Below are 19276 nucleotides of genomic sequence, written 5' to 3'. Positions count from 1 at the left end.
GCTGCCTGTCATTCATTGAAAAAACCTCAGACATCTACTCTTCATGGAGTACATTTTTTATACCGAATTAACCGAATTAAGGAAACCCTAACCCCCCAAAAATGTACAAACCCGGAAAAAAAAGAACTTTCGCCAAGGACCCCTTAGCTGAGAGAGAGATGAAGCAGGGACCCCCCCCTACATATTGAATGAAATTGTGTTGCAGATTAAACTTTTGTCATAGATTTCATAGATAGCTTCATAGACTTGTTTGACAGCACAGTCATCAGTGTTGGATTCATATTAATGTGTATTTTCAGACATTTAACCACTTAAACCCTCAATACTTAGTAAACCTGACCTTCCACTCTGTACTTAGTCTGTTCTTGTTTCCCTTTACACCAAGCTTCTTTGATAAAAAATAATCCGATCTACAAGCTCACAACGCCTCACGGCACGAGGCGTTGTAAGCTTGTAGATCTGCTATTTTTGGCTAAAGTTCTCTTCAGAATAGGGATGCTAGGGTTCAAGTGGTTAATGTTAAAAACATATCCTACCACACAGGGTGGCCCCCCTAGTAACTCTGAGGACCCCCTAGGGGTCCCGGACCCCCTGTTGAAGACCCCTGTTCTATATTGTTGTTAAAGTTACATAAGTCTGTGCTTTAAGTCTGTGCTTTTTTCTAACAATCACCAGTCTTTTAAAACATGGATTTAATATTTGATTATCTGTATATTAAAACATACAGTAGCCTATAGGTGAAGTGAAGTGGTATGTCATTGTAATATAATAATTACTGTAGGCTATGTCCCCTTTAGTTGTTGTTGTGGTATTTACTACAGTACATTAGCATGTTGCCCATTTGGAATTAGTCCTCTGCTTTTATCTATTATCCACTATTAGGAGCAGTAGCAAATGACAGTGATTATGTGTAGCCTATTTAATGTATTTTATGTGTGTACATTCATGCTATGCATTCCAAATATCACTGATAACAATAGTTTTTGAACTTGTGGGTCAACAAACATCTATATAATGCTCATGGCCGCCGCCGCCATTATTGCCAGTATTGCCAGTATTGCCATGGCAACACTACTTTTCAAGTATTGCCCTGCCTGGCATTAATACTTTTTCTTCCAGACCAAATGGCATTTTTATTTAATTTTGAACACTTCAGTAACCTCTAATGAAAACTTAATCGTATGTAGTGAAGAACTGACTGCATCAACCATATTATTAGGGAGCCAAGAGGTAAGTGCCTTGGTCCTCTCTTGATATTCTAGGTTTTTTTCTTCCGACACTTTTTGCTGTTTAGGAAGTCCAGCTGTCGTCCTGGACTTCCTAAACTGCCTAATCGTGCAGTTGTTTTTTACAAAACTCAGCAATATGGTAGAGGGCTATGCCAAACGGCGAAGACACGAAACTCATAACCATTGGCCAAAGGGTGGCGCTATAGCACTCAATTAAAAAATGCATTGGTTCTCTGTTTTTTTGTGTGTTCTTCTTCCGCCAGCCCTAGCCGTGTCATTGTTGGACAGTGTGTGGTCACCCCTTGCGTGTCAATGTGATGACTTTAATGACAACAAGTGACTCAGTTAAAGGCCTTACTTTTTCCTCATCGCTGGAAACCTAAAAAAAAAGAAGTCCTTGACAGATTAGTCTAGCCCCGCTTGGTTGTTTTGGGATTTCGCTGCCCCCCAAAGTTGTGGGGCACCAATCAGGGCCCAGTATGCAAATATGGGGCGGGTGTATCACCAGAGGCATTTTATTTAATCCACCACTTAGAAATGCAGGTTCCACACTGAGATTCCAGACTAATATCTATGCAGTGATATTAGTCTGGCCATGCCAGGCTGACAGCTGATGTGTTTCTGGGCATAAGTAGTTGTTGTTCATCATTTTACAGTAGGGGGGCCTCACCAATGACTCAAGCCCATGCAGGGGTGTCCATTCCCTAAATCCGGCCCTGGTTCTGTGTGTAGGTCTGAGTTCTGTTAGTACGTTAATTCCCCAGGTGTTTGTTGAGCATCTTATTTTGTAGTAATGTTTTTGCCTTCCTGTCTGCCCTTGTAGATTGTTATTGTTACCTGTGTTGTCTCATCCCACTGATTATTGGTTCTTGTTCACATGTGTTCTGTTAGTCTCGTCCGTTGATTGTACTTTGAATTCATCTGTGTTTATAGTTTAGTGCTGTTTCTACTTAAACTCCCCTGTGTAGTCAGTTCCTTGTCAGTTCGTCATTTCTATGTCGATGTGAATATGGGCTTTATGCCTTCTGTTCGACCTGCTCTGTCGAGTCAGCTCTTTTTAAAGGGGAATACCACTCATTTTCAACATTGAACTATGTCATTGATACACCTTAAAGCTGTTGTGTGGAAATAAGAAAAAAGCCCCCCCCCATTCTATGTTGCCTAGAACTGGAGAATTGATTGTTGAGGTCATGTGATCAGTGACATACGGACAGTGTACTTTTGGCTCCGCCCTCTAGGCTGCTGCATTCACTAGAATGTGGAATCTCACTTCCAGCTGAAACAGTGTGACTTGTAGTAGTTTATAATGGCATTATGCTTATATATCACATTTCACAAGACATAGTACTTATAGATAATAGAGATCAATTGGCTGAAAATGCTCTAATAAGTCTTAACTTTATATTGAAGTCACACAGCTGGAAGTGAGATTCCCCATTCTAGTGAATGCAGCAGCCTAGAGGGCGGATCCAAAAGTATACCGTCCGTATGTCACTGATCACATGACCTCAACAATCAATTCTCCAGTTCTAGGCAACATAGAACTTATTTTTATATATTTTTATTTCTTATTTCCACACAACAGCTTTAAGGTGTATCAATGACATAGTTCAATGTTGAAAATGAGTGGTATTCCACTCATTTTATTTTGTTTGAGAATAAACCGAGTTTAACCTTGTCTGCCTGCTTGTCCTGGTCCTACTTCACACTCATATAATGGCAGTGTTGTGCATACGATATCGTTGTAAGCTTGTAGATCATCAACTTTCCATGCATTGTGACACTGTCATCCTTTAATACAATTGGCAGAACTGCCCATGCGTGGAGTGCCTCTGCAGTTATAGGTCGCAGTTAGGTTGCAACTTTCACCGTGCGGGAAAACTGCGCATGCGTGGGCAGCTTCATGAAAAAACACAGAGCTTCATAGCCGCTTGCTGCTTCTCCCTTCCTGCGCGCGAGCGTGTTTCCCCTTGCACCGTGTGTGTGTGTGAGTGTGTGTGTGTGTGTGTGTGTGTGTGTGTGTGTGTGTGTGTGTGTGTGTGTGTGTGTGTGTGTGTGTGTGTGAGAGAGAATGGAGCACAGCGAGCACGCTGTGCTCCATTCTCTCTCACACACACACACACACACACACACACACACACACACACACACACACACACACACACACACACACACACACACACACACACACAAAGACTACTGAAGGCTTTGGTGGGTCTTTGCGAAATCCCAAAGTGGAGTTTTGGTCATTGGAACGGTGATGCACGTCACCCGTTTGTGAAGTGGGTATTTTCAAACCCTGGAGTGGATTTAGGGGAGCGTCAGAGTGTTTGTGTTGGAGCGCCTCAGTGCGGCTGAAGAGTTCACGTGCAACCTCTTGCATGCATGGCTGCGATGTTTCGCGTGGGTCCAAAAGGGTCCGCGATGTTTCGCGGGGGTCCCAACACTCCCAGGGGGTCCGCCATGTTTTTTTTTTTTTTTCAAAAGAAATTAAAAAAAATTTTTTTTTTTGGAAAGACTCCAAGGGGGTCCGCGGAAAGAGGGGAGCACAGGACACTCAGCGTTGCCATGTCCTCTGATTATACGCGCATTTGCCTTACTTTTCACCACAGCGTTGCCATGTCTGAAAATCATAAGCGACTTTACCCTACTTTCACACAATACTCTCTCTCACACTGTGAGGTGGCTGTAAGGTGGATCTGCGATGCACAGTGGACGACGCACGGCCCGAACTTCTAGTAATATGACAATTGACAAAGTATAAATCAGGCTTAAGACACATTAAACAGGTGTGTGTGTGTGTGTGTGTGTGTGTGTGTGTGTGTGTGTGTGTGTGTGTGTGTGTGTGTGTGTGTGTGTGTGTGTGTGTGTGTGTGTGTGTGTGTGTGTGTGTGTGTGTGTGTGTGTGTGTGTGTGTGTGTGTGTGTGTGTGTGTGTGCTCCTCCCAAACACCAAGGTATATATATATACCAAGGTATATATATATAATCTTGGAATACATTGGAGTCAATGAGAGCTAGGTGGACCAGCTTAGAACAAACACTATTTTTGAACGACTGTGACCTTTGTGAAATACTCGGCCCAGGAAAATAAAAGAAGACATATCACACATTATTTTGTTGCTTTTCGATGTGTATACACTGTATAAGTTTATTGAGCTATCTAAAGAGCACAAAGTAATAGTGATACTGCCGAGACAGAAAACACTGTTGCCATGTCTGCTTATTATAAGCGACTTTGGGCTTATGTTTGGGCCTGCTTCAAAATTTTAATTTTAATTATTTTAACCAGTGGTTCTCAAATATTTTCATGTCATGGACCCCCAAATTAATATGTATTTGTCCCCTAACCCCCCATCTTAAAATGTTTTGTACCAGACATCTTATTTCAATATTTTTTTGAAAATGGCAGATCTACAAGCTCACAGCACATCGCATCATGATGCGTTTGTGAGCTTGTAGATCGGCTATTTTCAATGTATACAGTATATAATAGGTTTAAAGTGCTCATAATGGCCTAGTGCCCTAGTTGCTTCTTTTGGGCCTGTTTTCCTGGACCTGGTTGCTTATGTCTCTCACAAAATCTGGCAACACTGCCAGAAAGGATCCATGCCGCTGTTTAGATGCCTCAATAACATTATACAATGTGCACATCAAAAAACAATTGATTGGAAAACAACCTGTAATATGTCTTCTTTTATATTCCTGAACCGATTAACTGACAAAGGACGCAATCGTTCAGAAATAGTGTTTGTTCACAAGCTGGTCCAGCTGGCTGCCATAGACTTCAATGTATTTCACAGAACTTCCGGTTCCAGTTTTGGCTCCCATGCGTGTCGTTGACGTCTGCCCGGCCCATAGGCTGACTGTACCTTCTTCCATCATAGCCTTGCCAAACACAAACTAATACAGAGGTTGTCAACAGGTCCTGATGTCCTGATTGGCTGGATGTTTCGTCGTCACCTCCAGACCCGCCCACAGTACTGTCTCCACATGTGCTTTGTGCTCATGAATATGTAAGCAGGTATGTGATGTCTCACACTATGTTACTGTCACACTTAAAGAGTGTTCTACTGTATATACTGTCATAAAACATAAACCAGTCATATTTAACATATTTAACACCATACATTATAACAATCACATTCACAAATCATTGTATTATACTCTGTCAGAATTGACTGACTCTGACATTTTTGAGCGGTGTAGCCGCTCCTATAAGTGGGTTTGGGACCCATCCGTGGCGAAAGTTTTTCTTTCCGTCGCGAAAAATTGTCTTTCGCTGTACTGTGATTGGCTGATTGGCTGTGACGTACTGTGATTGGCTATCGAGACGCATGATGAAATTAATAACTCATAAATAGCACCACTCACTTAAAAAAAAAAAATCACTGTGATGACCACTGTTGTTTTTGAGCACCGAGCGGAGCACCGAGCGGAGCACCGAGCGGTGCTATAGAACGGTGTCATAGCAAAGGGTCTGAATACTTATCTTTGCAGGACGTGCTGTGATTGGCTAGCGAGACACATGATGACATTAACTTAAAACTTCGCTCATAAATAGCACCGCTCACTTCACACTGGGTGTGATTTTTATACAAGTTGTGAGCTTGTAGATCGTCTCGATTGGCTGTAGGTGTAGGCCTAAAAGTGAAAAAAGAGCATAGTAGATTGTTTGATTAACTCTCTCAGTGCCAAGCCCCGAGTTATCCAGAGTTTTTTTTTTTTGGAAAAAAATGTTCAGAACCCAATATATCATTATCTGAAGATTTGCAGCTCCATCCACTCTTTGTTTAACTTATAACTGAAAAAGGCTGTATCTCGCTTCCTAAGCACATTTTTTTTACTTTGAAAAAAAAATGCTGGCACAGTTCGCAATATTTTTTTTATTTCATTGGCACTGAGAGAGTTTGAATTGAGGGTTTAAATATTTCAGATTAAACTATTATGTTTCCTAAATTATATTGAATTGAACGTGCACAGTAATTCAATTAAAGTGACATCTCCGCGACGCTCAATATTGTACTTACTGTACACACACACACATTTTGTTCATAAATCAATCCAAACGAACAAAAGTAATCCAATAACTCCTCAGGATAGATCAATAAAGAATTCCATACTACAGGAAATAATCTGACAGGAGCTAATCCACAACTCAGCAGCGATAATAAATATCTCACTGGTATAATGACTCATTGATAGATATTCCTGTGCGTATTCTCCAGTGATGGTGGCAAGCAGTTATATATTCCACAAATAGGCCTAGGCCTAGCAAAATAGATCACCCATAAGCAGTAAACTATGGTCTATCATAGTCACATCACAAATACTTAGTATACAAAATTATAATGCCACAATGTTTAATAGCATTTATTTTATTCTTCAAAAAGTTTTTTAAAGCGAAAATAGACGATCTACAAGCTCACAAGCTGTCATGATGAGGTTGTGCAGCCTACTGTATATATTTTAGTTATTTGATGTGTAATGAAGTATATAGGGCTAAGTAGTCCTTTAATGGCAATGTGTACCTATATGATGTTTTAATGCAAGTGTGGAAAAACTCATTGGTTTGTGATCAGATTGATGCTTAATAAACAGTAAAGGCAATAGGATTGGTTCAACCTGGCTGTTAGCCTGCTCTGGACCAGGCTAACTTCACAGCTAAATCTCCATGGTAACTAATGTGGCATTGCTTTCATGAAACCGAGTCATGGATAAACATATCCAGGTTTACTGGCTAAATTAATCTGGTGAGATAACTCAGCTTTCATGAAACCAATTCATGGCTAAACCAAGATAAATTCATCCAGGATATGTTTGCGTCAAATAGTTTGTGCTCTCTGTGAGACAGATGGGTGTATTGAAGTCTGAAGGGAATTTTTGTCTTGTCCCCCTACCCAGGTGAAAATTTCCATTCTGTGTCCATGAGTCACCTGAAATTGGAAATCTCTCAATGTAGTCTTTTAATTTTGCCCATACCTTCCAGATATGTCAAACTTAATATGACCATGTTGTCCCCCTATACCTTGCCTTTATCATATCTTAAATACCACCACTGTACTGTGTTCCAAAATGTCCATATTTCTCATCATAGCAGCAGCACCACTCATCTCAAGATTATTTTTGGCATTTGGTGAAAGATTATTGATTCTATTATTGTTTATGCTGTGTTTAGTTGTGTAGGCATAGCTCTTGTTTGTGTTTACGTTCCTCTGTTTCCTCCTGCTTTTATAAGATGAAGGAAACCTTGCAAAGCTGGGATGATTTAAGTCACATTTTCCAGTGAAGTTGGGGTTCATGGGGTTAAAATGGGAACAAAACTGTCTTAATGTGTTGAGCACCAGTTGCTTCATGTGGGTTTGGAAGTCAGACTCATTAGTGTGAAGTCCTGAAAAAAGATTAGATTAGATTAGATTAGATGTCTTTATTATCCACATTTGCTCAGGTCAATGCATACATGCAGAAATAAAAGTGCAGACAGATATGTGGGCATTGTTGGACAAAATGTATGAAACTACTGTAAGACTCAGGCTTCAGTCTCAGCAGAGTTTATTTTTTTCATTTATCCAAAGCATAAATTACACCATTGCTGATGGTCAGTCTTTCCCTTTGACTGCTATATAGGTTTCGTGAAATGGGCCCCAGATGGCTTTAGTTTGAACTCGTCAACATTCACACCTTTGTATTTGTCTGAAGCAGCGGTCATCAATGTGTCCGTGGGAAGACTTGTCCATGTCTTTTTTTAAACATAAGAATAATAAATAAATGATGAAACATTCACTTTTATTCATGATAATGTTCTTATTGTGTTCAGGTAATGTGTGATGAAAGCACTGACTGCTGATAAGAGCCAATTAGTCTCATGTTTTCTTCAGAATAGATATAGGCCACAGATTGAACTAGAAAAAGTGCTCCTCGGAGCACAGGTCTCCGCCAGGTTACAGTAGGTTATTGTGGCCTCCTGGTGGCGCTATAATAGGCTAATGTGAAAAGGGGACCATTTCTTCTTGGGCATTTCACGACAATCGGACCTTGCATTCATGATTTGAGGCATTTTGTTCCAAAAATTTGTTTTGCTAAATTATACCTGCTGGTGACGCTATAACAGGCCAATGTGAAAAGGGTGGTATTTCTTCCTCGGCCTAGAATCAGAATCAGAATCAGAATCAGTTTTATTGTCACATCACAGGTTTACAAGGTAAAAAAGTGGGTGAAATTCTTTTTTGTACATCGTTCCCATCGCAACGTTAGTTTCCATAGAAAGAAGAGGGGGGGGGGGGAGAAGAAGAAGAGGAAGAGGGTGGGGGGTAAGGGGGAAGGAGATCAAAACAAGAGAGCAACAGAAGGCCAGACAAGTTATCTACATATTTACAAATTACCTGAGATAATAAAAACTAAAAAAAACTAAACAAAACTAAACTAAGGTGCCTGAGCATAGCAGCAATGTATTGTATACTGTGCATGTTATACTTATACTGTGCATGATAGACAATGGAGGTTAAGGTGCTTAGAGGAAAAGGAGCACAATAAAAAAGACCAAAAAAAAAGTCGGTGCGTTATACAAGGGATTAAGGTGCAAAAGGTCAGTGCGTGTCCACCTAGAGTGGACTGACCCTAGTATAATCCGCAAGTAGCTCCTTGAGAGAGTGCAACAAAAGGTCATTTGTACCTGGTGTAGTCCACAGGTGTGTCCGAGGGGGGGCTAAAGTCCAAGTCATTGTCCCTGGTATAATCCACAGGTGTGTTCAGGAAGAGCCAGAAAAAAAAGTCTGCGCTGCCTGTTGTCAGGCTGCTGAACAAGGCCTATGCCTCATTCAGGCTTATTCCCCATTCAGCATTCTGACAGCAGCCGGATTGAAACTACACCAGTATCTGGTGGCCTAGTGGCAATGTGCGTGTGAAATTGCACGGAAAGCGCAAGCTGCGTTCATGATTTGAGGCATTTTGTTCAAAACGGACCAATTCTGCAAATTTTGGAAGCCAACCTTAGCCAATGAGGATGGAATATGGAAAATCGGACAGATCCGTGTTGATCACATGACTATAGAGATACTGTGTACCGATTTGCATGACGTTTGGATAAAATCTGTAGGAGTAAATGGGTTTTACACAAATCGGCCTCCTGGTGGCGCTATAACAGGCCCATGTGAAAAATTTGGGTCAGAGATTCTGAATTGGCATCCAGGGAGTGTGTGTGCACAGTTTCGCAGCGACCGGGCCAATGGTGCCTGAGATTAGCTGTTCACAGACAGATGGACGGACGGACACACGGACACACAAACGGACGGACAGGGGGTAAAACTTACTCTCTCGCTATGCCTTTCGGCCTGGCGGAGACAATTAATGCAGAAATATTGCAAAACAAAAATGTTCCATCACAAATCGGCATGGTGATGATCCCTGGTCTGAAGAGGTCAGGGTGTTTAGTCTGATAGATGCTTCATCTCTCTTCTTATTCTGTTGCTTCTTATTTTACTGTCTACAAACATGACATACAGGAAAGAACATTGATGAACAAGAGCAGCTCAAATGTATGTAGAACATAGCCGCAAGCAATATATATATATATATATTTTTATATATTTTAATATCTGGAATCTGAAGTTGCAATACCAACCCTTGACAACCTATACATCCAAACAGAAAAGTCAGATCTGATTGTATTAAACAACGTTAAACTCACCCAACATTACAGCTGTACGGAAAGCTTGAATTATCCTCTTTGTATCTGCAAAGTTTTTGTTTCTATACTATAGAGATACTGTGTACCGATTTGCATGACGTTTGGATAAAATCTGTAGGAGTAAATGGGTTTTACACAAATCGGCCTCCTGGTGGCGCTATAACAGGCCCATGTGAAAAATTTGGGTCAGAGATTCTGAATTGGCATCCAGGGAGTGTGTGTGCACAGTTTCGCAGCGACCGGGCCAATGGTGCCTGAGATTAGCTGTTCACAGACAGATGGACGGACGGACACACGGACACACAAACGGACGGACAGGGGGTAAAACTTACTCTCTCGCTATGCCTTTCGGCCTGGCGGAGACAATTAATGCAGAAATATTGCAAAACAAAAATGTTCCATCACAAATCGGCATGGTGATGATCCCTGGTCTGAAGAGGTCAGGGTGTTTAGTCTGATAGATGCTTCATCTCTCTTCTTATTCTGTTGCTTCTTATTTTACTGTCTACAAACATGACATACAGGAAAGAACATTGATGATGCTTCTATACTGCTTCTAATCTGATTGTATTAAACAACGTTAAACTCACCCAACATTACAGCTGTACGGAAAGCTTGAATTATCCTCTTTGTATCTGCAAAGTTTTTGTTTCATAAAAAATCCACATGTTATGAGCTACTTTCTGTCAATAAATTCCGTGCAGGTGATTATTTTTAAGTGTTGTAGTTTGGAAGCGCTCCTGCATTACAGTATGTGCAATTTATAAACAGGTGGTACACTTGACTGTTGAGTGATTTCCAAGTCCAACAAGCACTTCCAAAACGATATAAAAAATAGGATCTAAGTAAGTCAGAGTTGCTTACGGCTATGTAGAACACAATACTTAAACCCTATATACTTAGTTGACTGCAGTCCCCAGGGGTCTATACTACTACCACATCTCTTTGCTGAAAATAGCTGATCTACAAGCTCATAACACTTTCCAATGTGACTCGTTGTGAGATTGCAGATTGTATTTTTTGCAGAATGTTGGCCAATTATATCATGACCAGAATAGGGATGCTGGGGTTCATGTGGTTAAAATGGGAACAAAACTGTCTTAATGTGTTGAACACCAGTTGCTTCATGTGGGTTTGGGAGTCAGACTCATTAGTGTGAAGTCCTGAAAAAAGATTAGATTAGATTAGATTAGATGTCTTTATTATCCACAAGGGAAAGTTGTTTTGCTCAGGTCAATGCATACATGCAGAAATAAAAGTGCAGACAGATATGTGGGCATTGTTGGACAAAATGTATGAAACTACTGTAAGACTCAGGCTTCAGTCTCAGTACGAGAGTTTATTTTTTTCATTTATCCAAAGCATAAATTACACCATTGCTGATGGTCAGTCTTTCCCACACAACAGTTCAAATGCAACATTGAAGCTACCAGAAAGCCTATCTTGGGTGAGCGTCACAAAACCTAACATCCGGATTTGATTGGCCAACAAATGTTGAATAAAATGTCACAAACTTGACATCTGGGTTTGATTGGCCAAGCTTTACGTGACATACAGTAGTGCTATGATCGGCGCTACTCGATGATTTTAGCCTGTGGAGGTTATTGAAATGATTGTATATAGGGCTGGTTTAGTAGCATTATGCTTGTCATTCACCCTGGAGCGTACACTGTTTGACTGACAAACCAGTCATAAAACATTATATTGAGCATCCTACATGATATATTATGAACATGTGACATCACCCTCCATCAAATCACACTCAGCACTGATGAAGGTGAATAAACTTTGCCTTCTTTTTCAATGTCTCCTCTGCAGATGAAGATGAAGGTTGATCTGGATGTGAATTCACCAGGTAAGAATCATACAAGGGAATATTATGTCTGATTAGTACATTATGTGGTATTATGAGTGTACGAAAGTATGAAATAATTGTATAAGATAATAGTGAACGATTTGTAAAAAGATCAGACAGATCAATGTTTGAACAATATTGTTTTGCATAAAAACAACCATGAAAGATGAAGTATTGTAAAATGTGTATTTGATGTCTACATATTTGTACTGCATATTCATAATGTTTCAGGAGTAGGTGAACATATCATTGAATTAATGATATTGTTTGAATATATGAATGTATGAAAGTGTACAAATATGAACAAGTCACTTAACCTGTAACTGCTCCCTGGGCGCTCTTAAAAACTTAAGGGGAACTTCCTGACATCCTGATTGGCTGTTTTTTCATCCTGTCCTGTTAGTGCTGTGTCTACTTAAACTCTCCTGTGTAATTAGTTCCATGTCTGCCTGCTCGTCCTGCACTTGGGTCCTACTTCACACTCATATCCTGGCAGTGTTGTGAGCTTGTAGATCAGCTATTTTCCATGCATTGTGTTATCGTCATAATATGACGATTGTCATTACGATTGCCGATTATCAGGCTTAAGACACATTAAACAGCCACTTATTGTGTGTGTGTGTGTGTGTGTGTGTGTGTGTGTGTGTGTGTGTGTGTGTATGTGTGTGTGTGTACGCTCTTCCTCCCAAACACCAACTAATACAGAGGTTGTCCTGACGTCCTGATTGGCTGTTTTTTCATCGAGTCGCCTCCAGACCCGCCCACAGTACTGTCCCCACCTATCACATGTGTTTTGTGCTCATGAATATGTAAGCAGGTATGTGATGTCTCTCACCCATGCTATGTTACTGTCACACTGGCTTAAAGAGCAGGGGTCATCACTATGTCCTTTATTATCAATAAATAATAATGCAGTGTATCTGAAACATTTTTTCATTATAATGTTCTCATTGTGTTCATGTAATGTGCGCTGAAAGCACTGACGGTACTGATAAGACCCAATTATTGAACTCCCAAACATGGTATAGCCTTTAACCATGCTGCATTGATACCTGTATAATGCCAGATTTATAGGACACTGATTTAATTAATGCAGAAATTACTATCATTTTAAAACCTGTATCACATTGGCACAGACACTATGGCACATCAGGAGTCCACTGGTATACATTTAGTCTAGGTCTGTGTATCTGGTTATTGACCGCTCATTATTATTGTCTGTGGCAAAAATAACATCTGACAAAGATGTCCATCACAAGCCGGCATGGTGATGAACCCTGTAGAGCATACATGGGCAACTGGCGGCCCCCACCTTCACTTAATGCGGCCCACAGGTTAATATCAGAATACTGATATATTATTGATTTCAGCTGTTACAATTCCAAACATGTGAACATGACCCGCTTTAATTACTTCAGTCTATATTAGTAGCTTATTGACTAGTATAGTCAAATAGTAAAAGTAAAGTAAAATAGTAAAATTCAATTGTTTTTTTTTTATGTCAAGTGTTTAAATCAAAAAGTTAACATAAGTATAACTAAATGCATTTGAAATTAAATTAAAAAAATGCTTTTCAGGAAAAGAATCTGGATTACAATTCAAAAATTGCAGAAATAGCAGATCTACAAGCTCAAATCGTGTCGCACTGCAACGCGTTTTGAGCTTGTAGATCGGCTATTTTAGCTACTTTTGTGTGACATAGAATGGCAAAGTACGGCATTAATTTATGAAAAAAGTGAAAATACTGAGATAAGAGCTTTCTGCCCGACAGTATATGCAATGTGTCCCTCTGTAGTGAGTGTGGTAATATAGTGGCCCTCTACATCATCACAGTTACCCACTCCTGCAGTAGAGTGTGCTACAGTATTCTATTCTGTAATAAATCATAAACCACTCAGTCATGTAAAACAATACAGTTGCAACCACACTATGACACACTATGGATGTAGAACATCCATGACTATTGTTGATGATAACAAGCATTAAAACATGAATGTATTCACTGTGTATTGACTGTGCTTCACTCCACTATGTTTTATCCACAACACACTGGATGTAGAAAATACAGTATAGATGCCAATATAGTTTCTATTCTTCTGTGTTTAAAATCCTCTATTAAACTGTTGTTTGCTATTCATGAAAGCAGTGGATATAATTACTTAAATCAACACGGATTGTTACTCTTTTACTTGGACTGTATAATTGTCATTATATAATAATGACAGTGATTCAGTAAATTAAATAGATTAGATATGTGCACACTCATCACTAGATCACTTCCAACAACTGTGTCTGGACTTATGGGTCAAAATCTATATAATGTATTGTCTTTGTTTTCAGTGATGGACAGATAGAAACACCAGGTAACAACAGATGTTACTGAAGGTCATTCCATTGGTGAGTCATGCATGACGTCTCAGAGCTGTTTGACAGATACACATTTACTTCATTAAGTGAACAAAGCAGCATCTCCTCCCCAGGACTGAAACACACCATTTCACACAACCTTCTTTATATTAACAACAATCCATGTTTCAACTGAACCTAAAAATAAATGTCCAACATCTCTTTCTAATTGAGTTTTTGTTATATGATGTGGGTAATGTGCACCATCTAGTGGACTCATTGTACAACTACACCACCTGATGTGTGATTTCTCTGCAGTAGTTTTAAACTGATTCATCATCTCAGAAGTGGACTGACCACTAGGTGAAGAACATGTTAATACAGACTGGATGTAGTAAATAAAGCACTTATTCCCAGTAGGATATAGAGTTTACATTATTCCAAGTTAAGGTTCTTTGTTAAATTGTTAAACCGTTCTGTCCTTCATGACAGCAGTGGATATAATAACTTCAATCAATCAAGATCACCTGCATTCACCTACAGTCACTATATGTGTAATAGTGTTTTATTATAGTTCATTCACCTACAGTCACTGTATAAGTGTGATAGTGTTTTATTATAGTTGTATTAAATGCAGTACTAAAGTGTAACTTTAGAACTGCCTCATGTAACACTTGTAATAATACACTATGTGACCTGTAGAGAAGATTATGACACATTATCCGGATGGAGGAAGATATGCAATTTTCTTACAGGACTTTGATGGAGATGTATTGATGTTGTTTTGTTGTTCTGTAACTGATATATAGGATGTGCATGTGACAACAATTAAGCGTTCTATTTACAATTGAGGTATTTAACTTAGTGACACGTGTTTATTGAACTCTAGTGAATAATACACAGATAAATTATTACAATAATAGAGTGCATAACCATGCATGGCCTCAAAGAGACTAGGATACCAGGGTAACAATGAACATAGCATCTGTCTAAATAACATACTATCCAAATCACATTCTGTACATTTGTTGTAAAAAAAAATCTAATCTAAAAACAATAGAACAAGTGACCAAGATATGTCTGCAAAGTAACCATATCTTGGTCATTCGCTAGCATCAATCGAAAGAAAAGGTGACAAGAAGGAGTATAGGGAGAGTGAAGTGCTAGGATCTGAGTCTGAAGAGGTGAGTCTTCAGATTACGGCAGAAGATTGGGAGTGAGTCAGCAGTTTAGGGCTGTATCCAAACCCTGTTTTTAGGATTCGAACTTCGGGGAGGAATTTCGAACGGACGTTCGAACCATCGTATTTAATTATTTAATTAATGAAACGATGGTTCGAACGTCGAACCATCGTTTTTAATCAATTAATTAACAAAACGATAGTTCGAAAGTCGAACCATCGTTTTATTTATTAATTAATTAATAAAACGATGGTTCGAAAGTCAAACCATCGTTTTATTTATTAATTAATTAATAAAACGATGGTTCGAAAGTCGAACCATCGTTTTATTTATTAATTAATTAATACAACGATGGTTCGACTTTCGAACTATCAAAGAACGTTCGTTCGAACCATCGTGTTAATTTAATTAATAAAACGAACGTGCCTTTAACCAAGCTGCAATTCATTATAGAGCCGACATTGCATAGTCTATTGGTTTTAAAAAAAAGTGGTTTCATAATGCCCATAATGTATTGAAAGGATTTAAGGATCAAACAAGACAAGATATTTCCCAAAGTTTAGGATTTATTGCTGAAGTCGTTCGCTCCCAGAACCAGACAGTATACAAGCAATGCAGAAAAATAAAAAATAAAACAGGCGCATTAATTTTCAGTGTCTTTTTTTTCTCCAGACAACTCGCTCTCTTTTTGGCCAATATCTAACAATACGACAGACACTATTCTGCACAGGGCTGTTAGTTACATTAAACAACTATAAAACATAAGTATGGCAGGGCGTGGAAGCTTGAAACAGTTAACAAACAATGACTTTTAAAATAAAATGTCTCACTCTCGTCACTCTCGTCTCGTGACGAACCAAAAAAAAAAGTCTTGCCGATTCGGCCCTCACCTCTCCTATACTCTCTTCATGTTGTGTGCCAAGAACACTAGTTTGTCCACATTGTCAGGGAGGAGGCAGCTCCTGGTCTTATTAACTATATATCCTGCCTTGGAAAAGATACGTTCCGATGGTGTGGAAGTGGCTGGGATACAAAGGCAGTGTTTTGCTGCCAACGCAAGTTTCGGGTAGCGGTCAGAATTCGCCTTCCACCACAGTAGCGGGCCGGACTTTACTTTGGACCTGTCTTGAAGGTAACGCTCCATCTCTTTTTTAACAGAGTCTCCGTCGCCTTCCTCCCCCTCCTCCTCCTCACCCCCCGACTGAAGCAACATTTCGATCTCATACTGTTTTTTTTTTTTGGGCAGTGGTCCTGCTGGGGCCTCAGTCTCCTCTCCCTCGCTCGCACCGTCTTCCTCCAGTGTGTCACGCTGGTGTAAGTGGTCAGCCAGGAGAACCACCTGAAGTAATAATATCAAAACATATTTTATTGATAATTAAAATCGGAGAAAAGGTTGTGCATAGATAGACAGGCTACAATGTGGCATATTAAGATAGTTGTATGAATATCTACGATAGTGTTTTTCATATTTAATATATTAGCCTAACCTGGATGTATACGTTGTCCTTCATCTCATCATCAACGAATTTGAGATGTTTGAACCGGGGGTCCAGGGCTGCAGAAAGGAGATAGATGCTGGTGGCCTCCAGGTTTAGTAGCTCCCATCTAGTGTCAATTTCGGTGATGATGGACTTTTTAAGATCTCTTATAGCAGGGCTATCTTCCTCCACTGGTGACAAGTGGCTTTTCTTTAGGTTACTTAACATGGGCACGGTTGCTGATAATGACACATTGTCCTCTTTGGAAAAGAGTTCTGTGAGCGTCTCTAGAGGGTGAAGCACGTCCGCGACATCTGCTGCCAGGTTCCACTGATCCGAATTGAGGTCGAGTAAACGATCTGATTTCTTGGAGATGGTGGGGTCGGACAACACGGCTGTTATTGGCCAGCGTTGCTCCACCAAGCGATCCAGCATAGCTAGTGTGGAGTTCCAACGAGTGGCTACGTCTGGGATAAGCTTGTGCTTATCTTTGTGTGTGTCACTGTCATTGTCATTCGGCACCAATGCCTGCTCAGTTTGTTTAGTTTTCAAAGCAGCTGTAGCTTTTGCACTTTTTCTGAAATGCCCTACAAGATTCCTACCCGCTGCAACAGTGCGTTGTATTGTTGCGCTATGTTTTATAGATGCGTTTATACACAGCTGTAATGTGTGTCCCGAGCAGCGGACCCCCTGCACCTTGCCCCAATGTTCGGGGTCTGCTTTCAATGTGTCGGTACACAGCTTCATATTACTGGCGTTGTCATGTACAACAGCGACTCGCTTGTAGTTCGGTATGACGTAAGCGTCAGCCACTTCACTAAGTCGTTGTGCTATGTTAACTCCAGAGTGTTTGACTTCCAGTTCTTTTGTTTCCAAGACGTATCCGAGTAGTTTCCACTCGTCGGAAATAAAGTGACAGGTGACTGCCATATAAGCCTCCATCCCCATGGACGTCCAAATGTCTGTTGTGAATGCTACAGCCATGGCATTGTCTATACAAGATGAAACCTTGTCCCGCACGGTCTCATGCTTCAGGGTTATGGATTTGGAAACGGTGGTTCTTGTGGGCATGGTGTAACCTGGAGCCATCACTTTAACTAATTTTTTGAATCCAGCACCCTCTACTACATTTATGGGCCTCATGTCTAAAGCAATAAAATCAACAATGCCGTCCAATATCGCCTTCTTTCTCTTCTCAGTTAATGGCTGTTCAAACTGCAGCTGCGTCTGTGTTGTTGTAGAAGTGGGGGACGGGTCCAGATCCAGCTTGTGTACCTACAATAATGCATTTTAGTATTATTAGCCTATATTATTTAGCTCTCATTACATTTATTTGAGTCCAACAGCCGCAGCGGCCTGGCCTGCACAGCGATACTTATAATTAGCACCGATACTTACATTTGTTACATGAGCAGCCAGATTTGTTGTGCCACCGTGGAATGCCATATGTTTGTCGCATATTTGACACACAGCCTTTCTTTTATCCTCTGTTAATGAGAAGTATTTCCACACTAGGGATTTCTTCCCACTTGTTGAGCTTGCAGCTGCCATTATTGATTTCCTGATTATGACCCCTCCTCACCTCGACTCAACTCGCTGAATGTGTGGAATCATTGGAGAGACACACTGTGCGTGCGATTGTGCATGACTTTCGTGACTTTCAAATTATTGTCAACACAACATAGTAGACCTACTGTGATATTCTGATATCACATTCTGATATATATTTTTCATTTTTTTTTTTTTTTTTATATATTTATATAAAAAAAAGCGGAGGTTCGAACTCATTAATTAAAATTCGAATGCCGACATAACGAACGAAGGTTCGAACCTTCGAACGTTTGGATACAGCCCTACAGCAGTTCTGACTGCAACGGGGAGTTTATAACAAAGTTTGGGAGCCAGGATGGAGAAGAGTCTAGGACGTGTGGAGCGTTGTCCAGGCGAGGGTTTAACACTCGCATGACGGCATTAAGCCGACCTACCACACAGGCGGACTTGAGTCCAAAATTACCTTTTTTTCCTGCGATTTCATTGGCCACTGTCTCCCCTCGGGGACTCCACACGCTATAACACCACCTCCCTGTGCAGCGGGATACCACATTGGCACAGACACTATGGCACATCAGGAGTCCACTGGTATACATTTAGTCTAGGTCTGTGTATCTGGTTATTGACCTCTCATTATTATTGTCTGTGGCAAAAATAACATCTGACAAAGATGTCCATCACAAGCCGGCATGGTGATGAACCCTGTAGAGCATACATGGGCAACTGGCGGCCCCCACCTTCACTTAATGCGGCCCACAGGTTAATATCAGAATACTGATATATTATTGATTTCAGCTGTTACAATTCCAAACATGTGAACATGACCCGCTTTAATTACTTCAGTCTATATTAGTAGCTTATTGACTAGTATAGTAAAATAGTAAAAGTAAAGTAAAATAGTAAAATTCAATTGTTTTTTTTTATGTCAAATGCATTTTTATTTAAAGTGTT

General features: G+C 40.1%; 1 protein-coding gene across 1 annotated transcript in view; it reads left to right on the top strand.

Moving 5' to 3' along the window:
• Positions 1 to 19276, top strand: part of LOC308080965 (uncharacterized protein) — a 168420-nt gene that overhangs the window by 22444 nt on the left and 126700 nt on the right. The window contains exons 3-6 of the mRNA XM_080423105.1: positions 5154 to 5252; positions 11733 to 11769; positions 12475 to 12586; positions 14110 to 14166. The gene's annotated coding sequence lies outside the window, so the exon portion shown is untranslated. The remainder of the gene's footprint in view (positions 1 to 5153; positions 5253 to 11732; positions 11770 to 12474; positions 12587 to 14109; positions 14167 to 19276) is intronic.

This window comes from Gymnoscopelus braueri (assembly GCF_963280865.1).
Source record: "Gymnoscopelus braueri genome assembly, chromosome: 24".
Taxonomy (NCBI): Eukaryota; Metazoa; Chordata; class Actinopteri; order Myctophiformes; family Myctophidae; genus Gymnoscopelus; species Gymnoscopelus braueri.
This window is presented reverse-complemented; position numbering and strand designations above follow the sequence as displayed.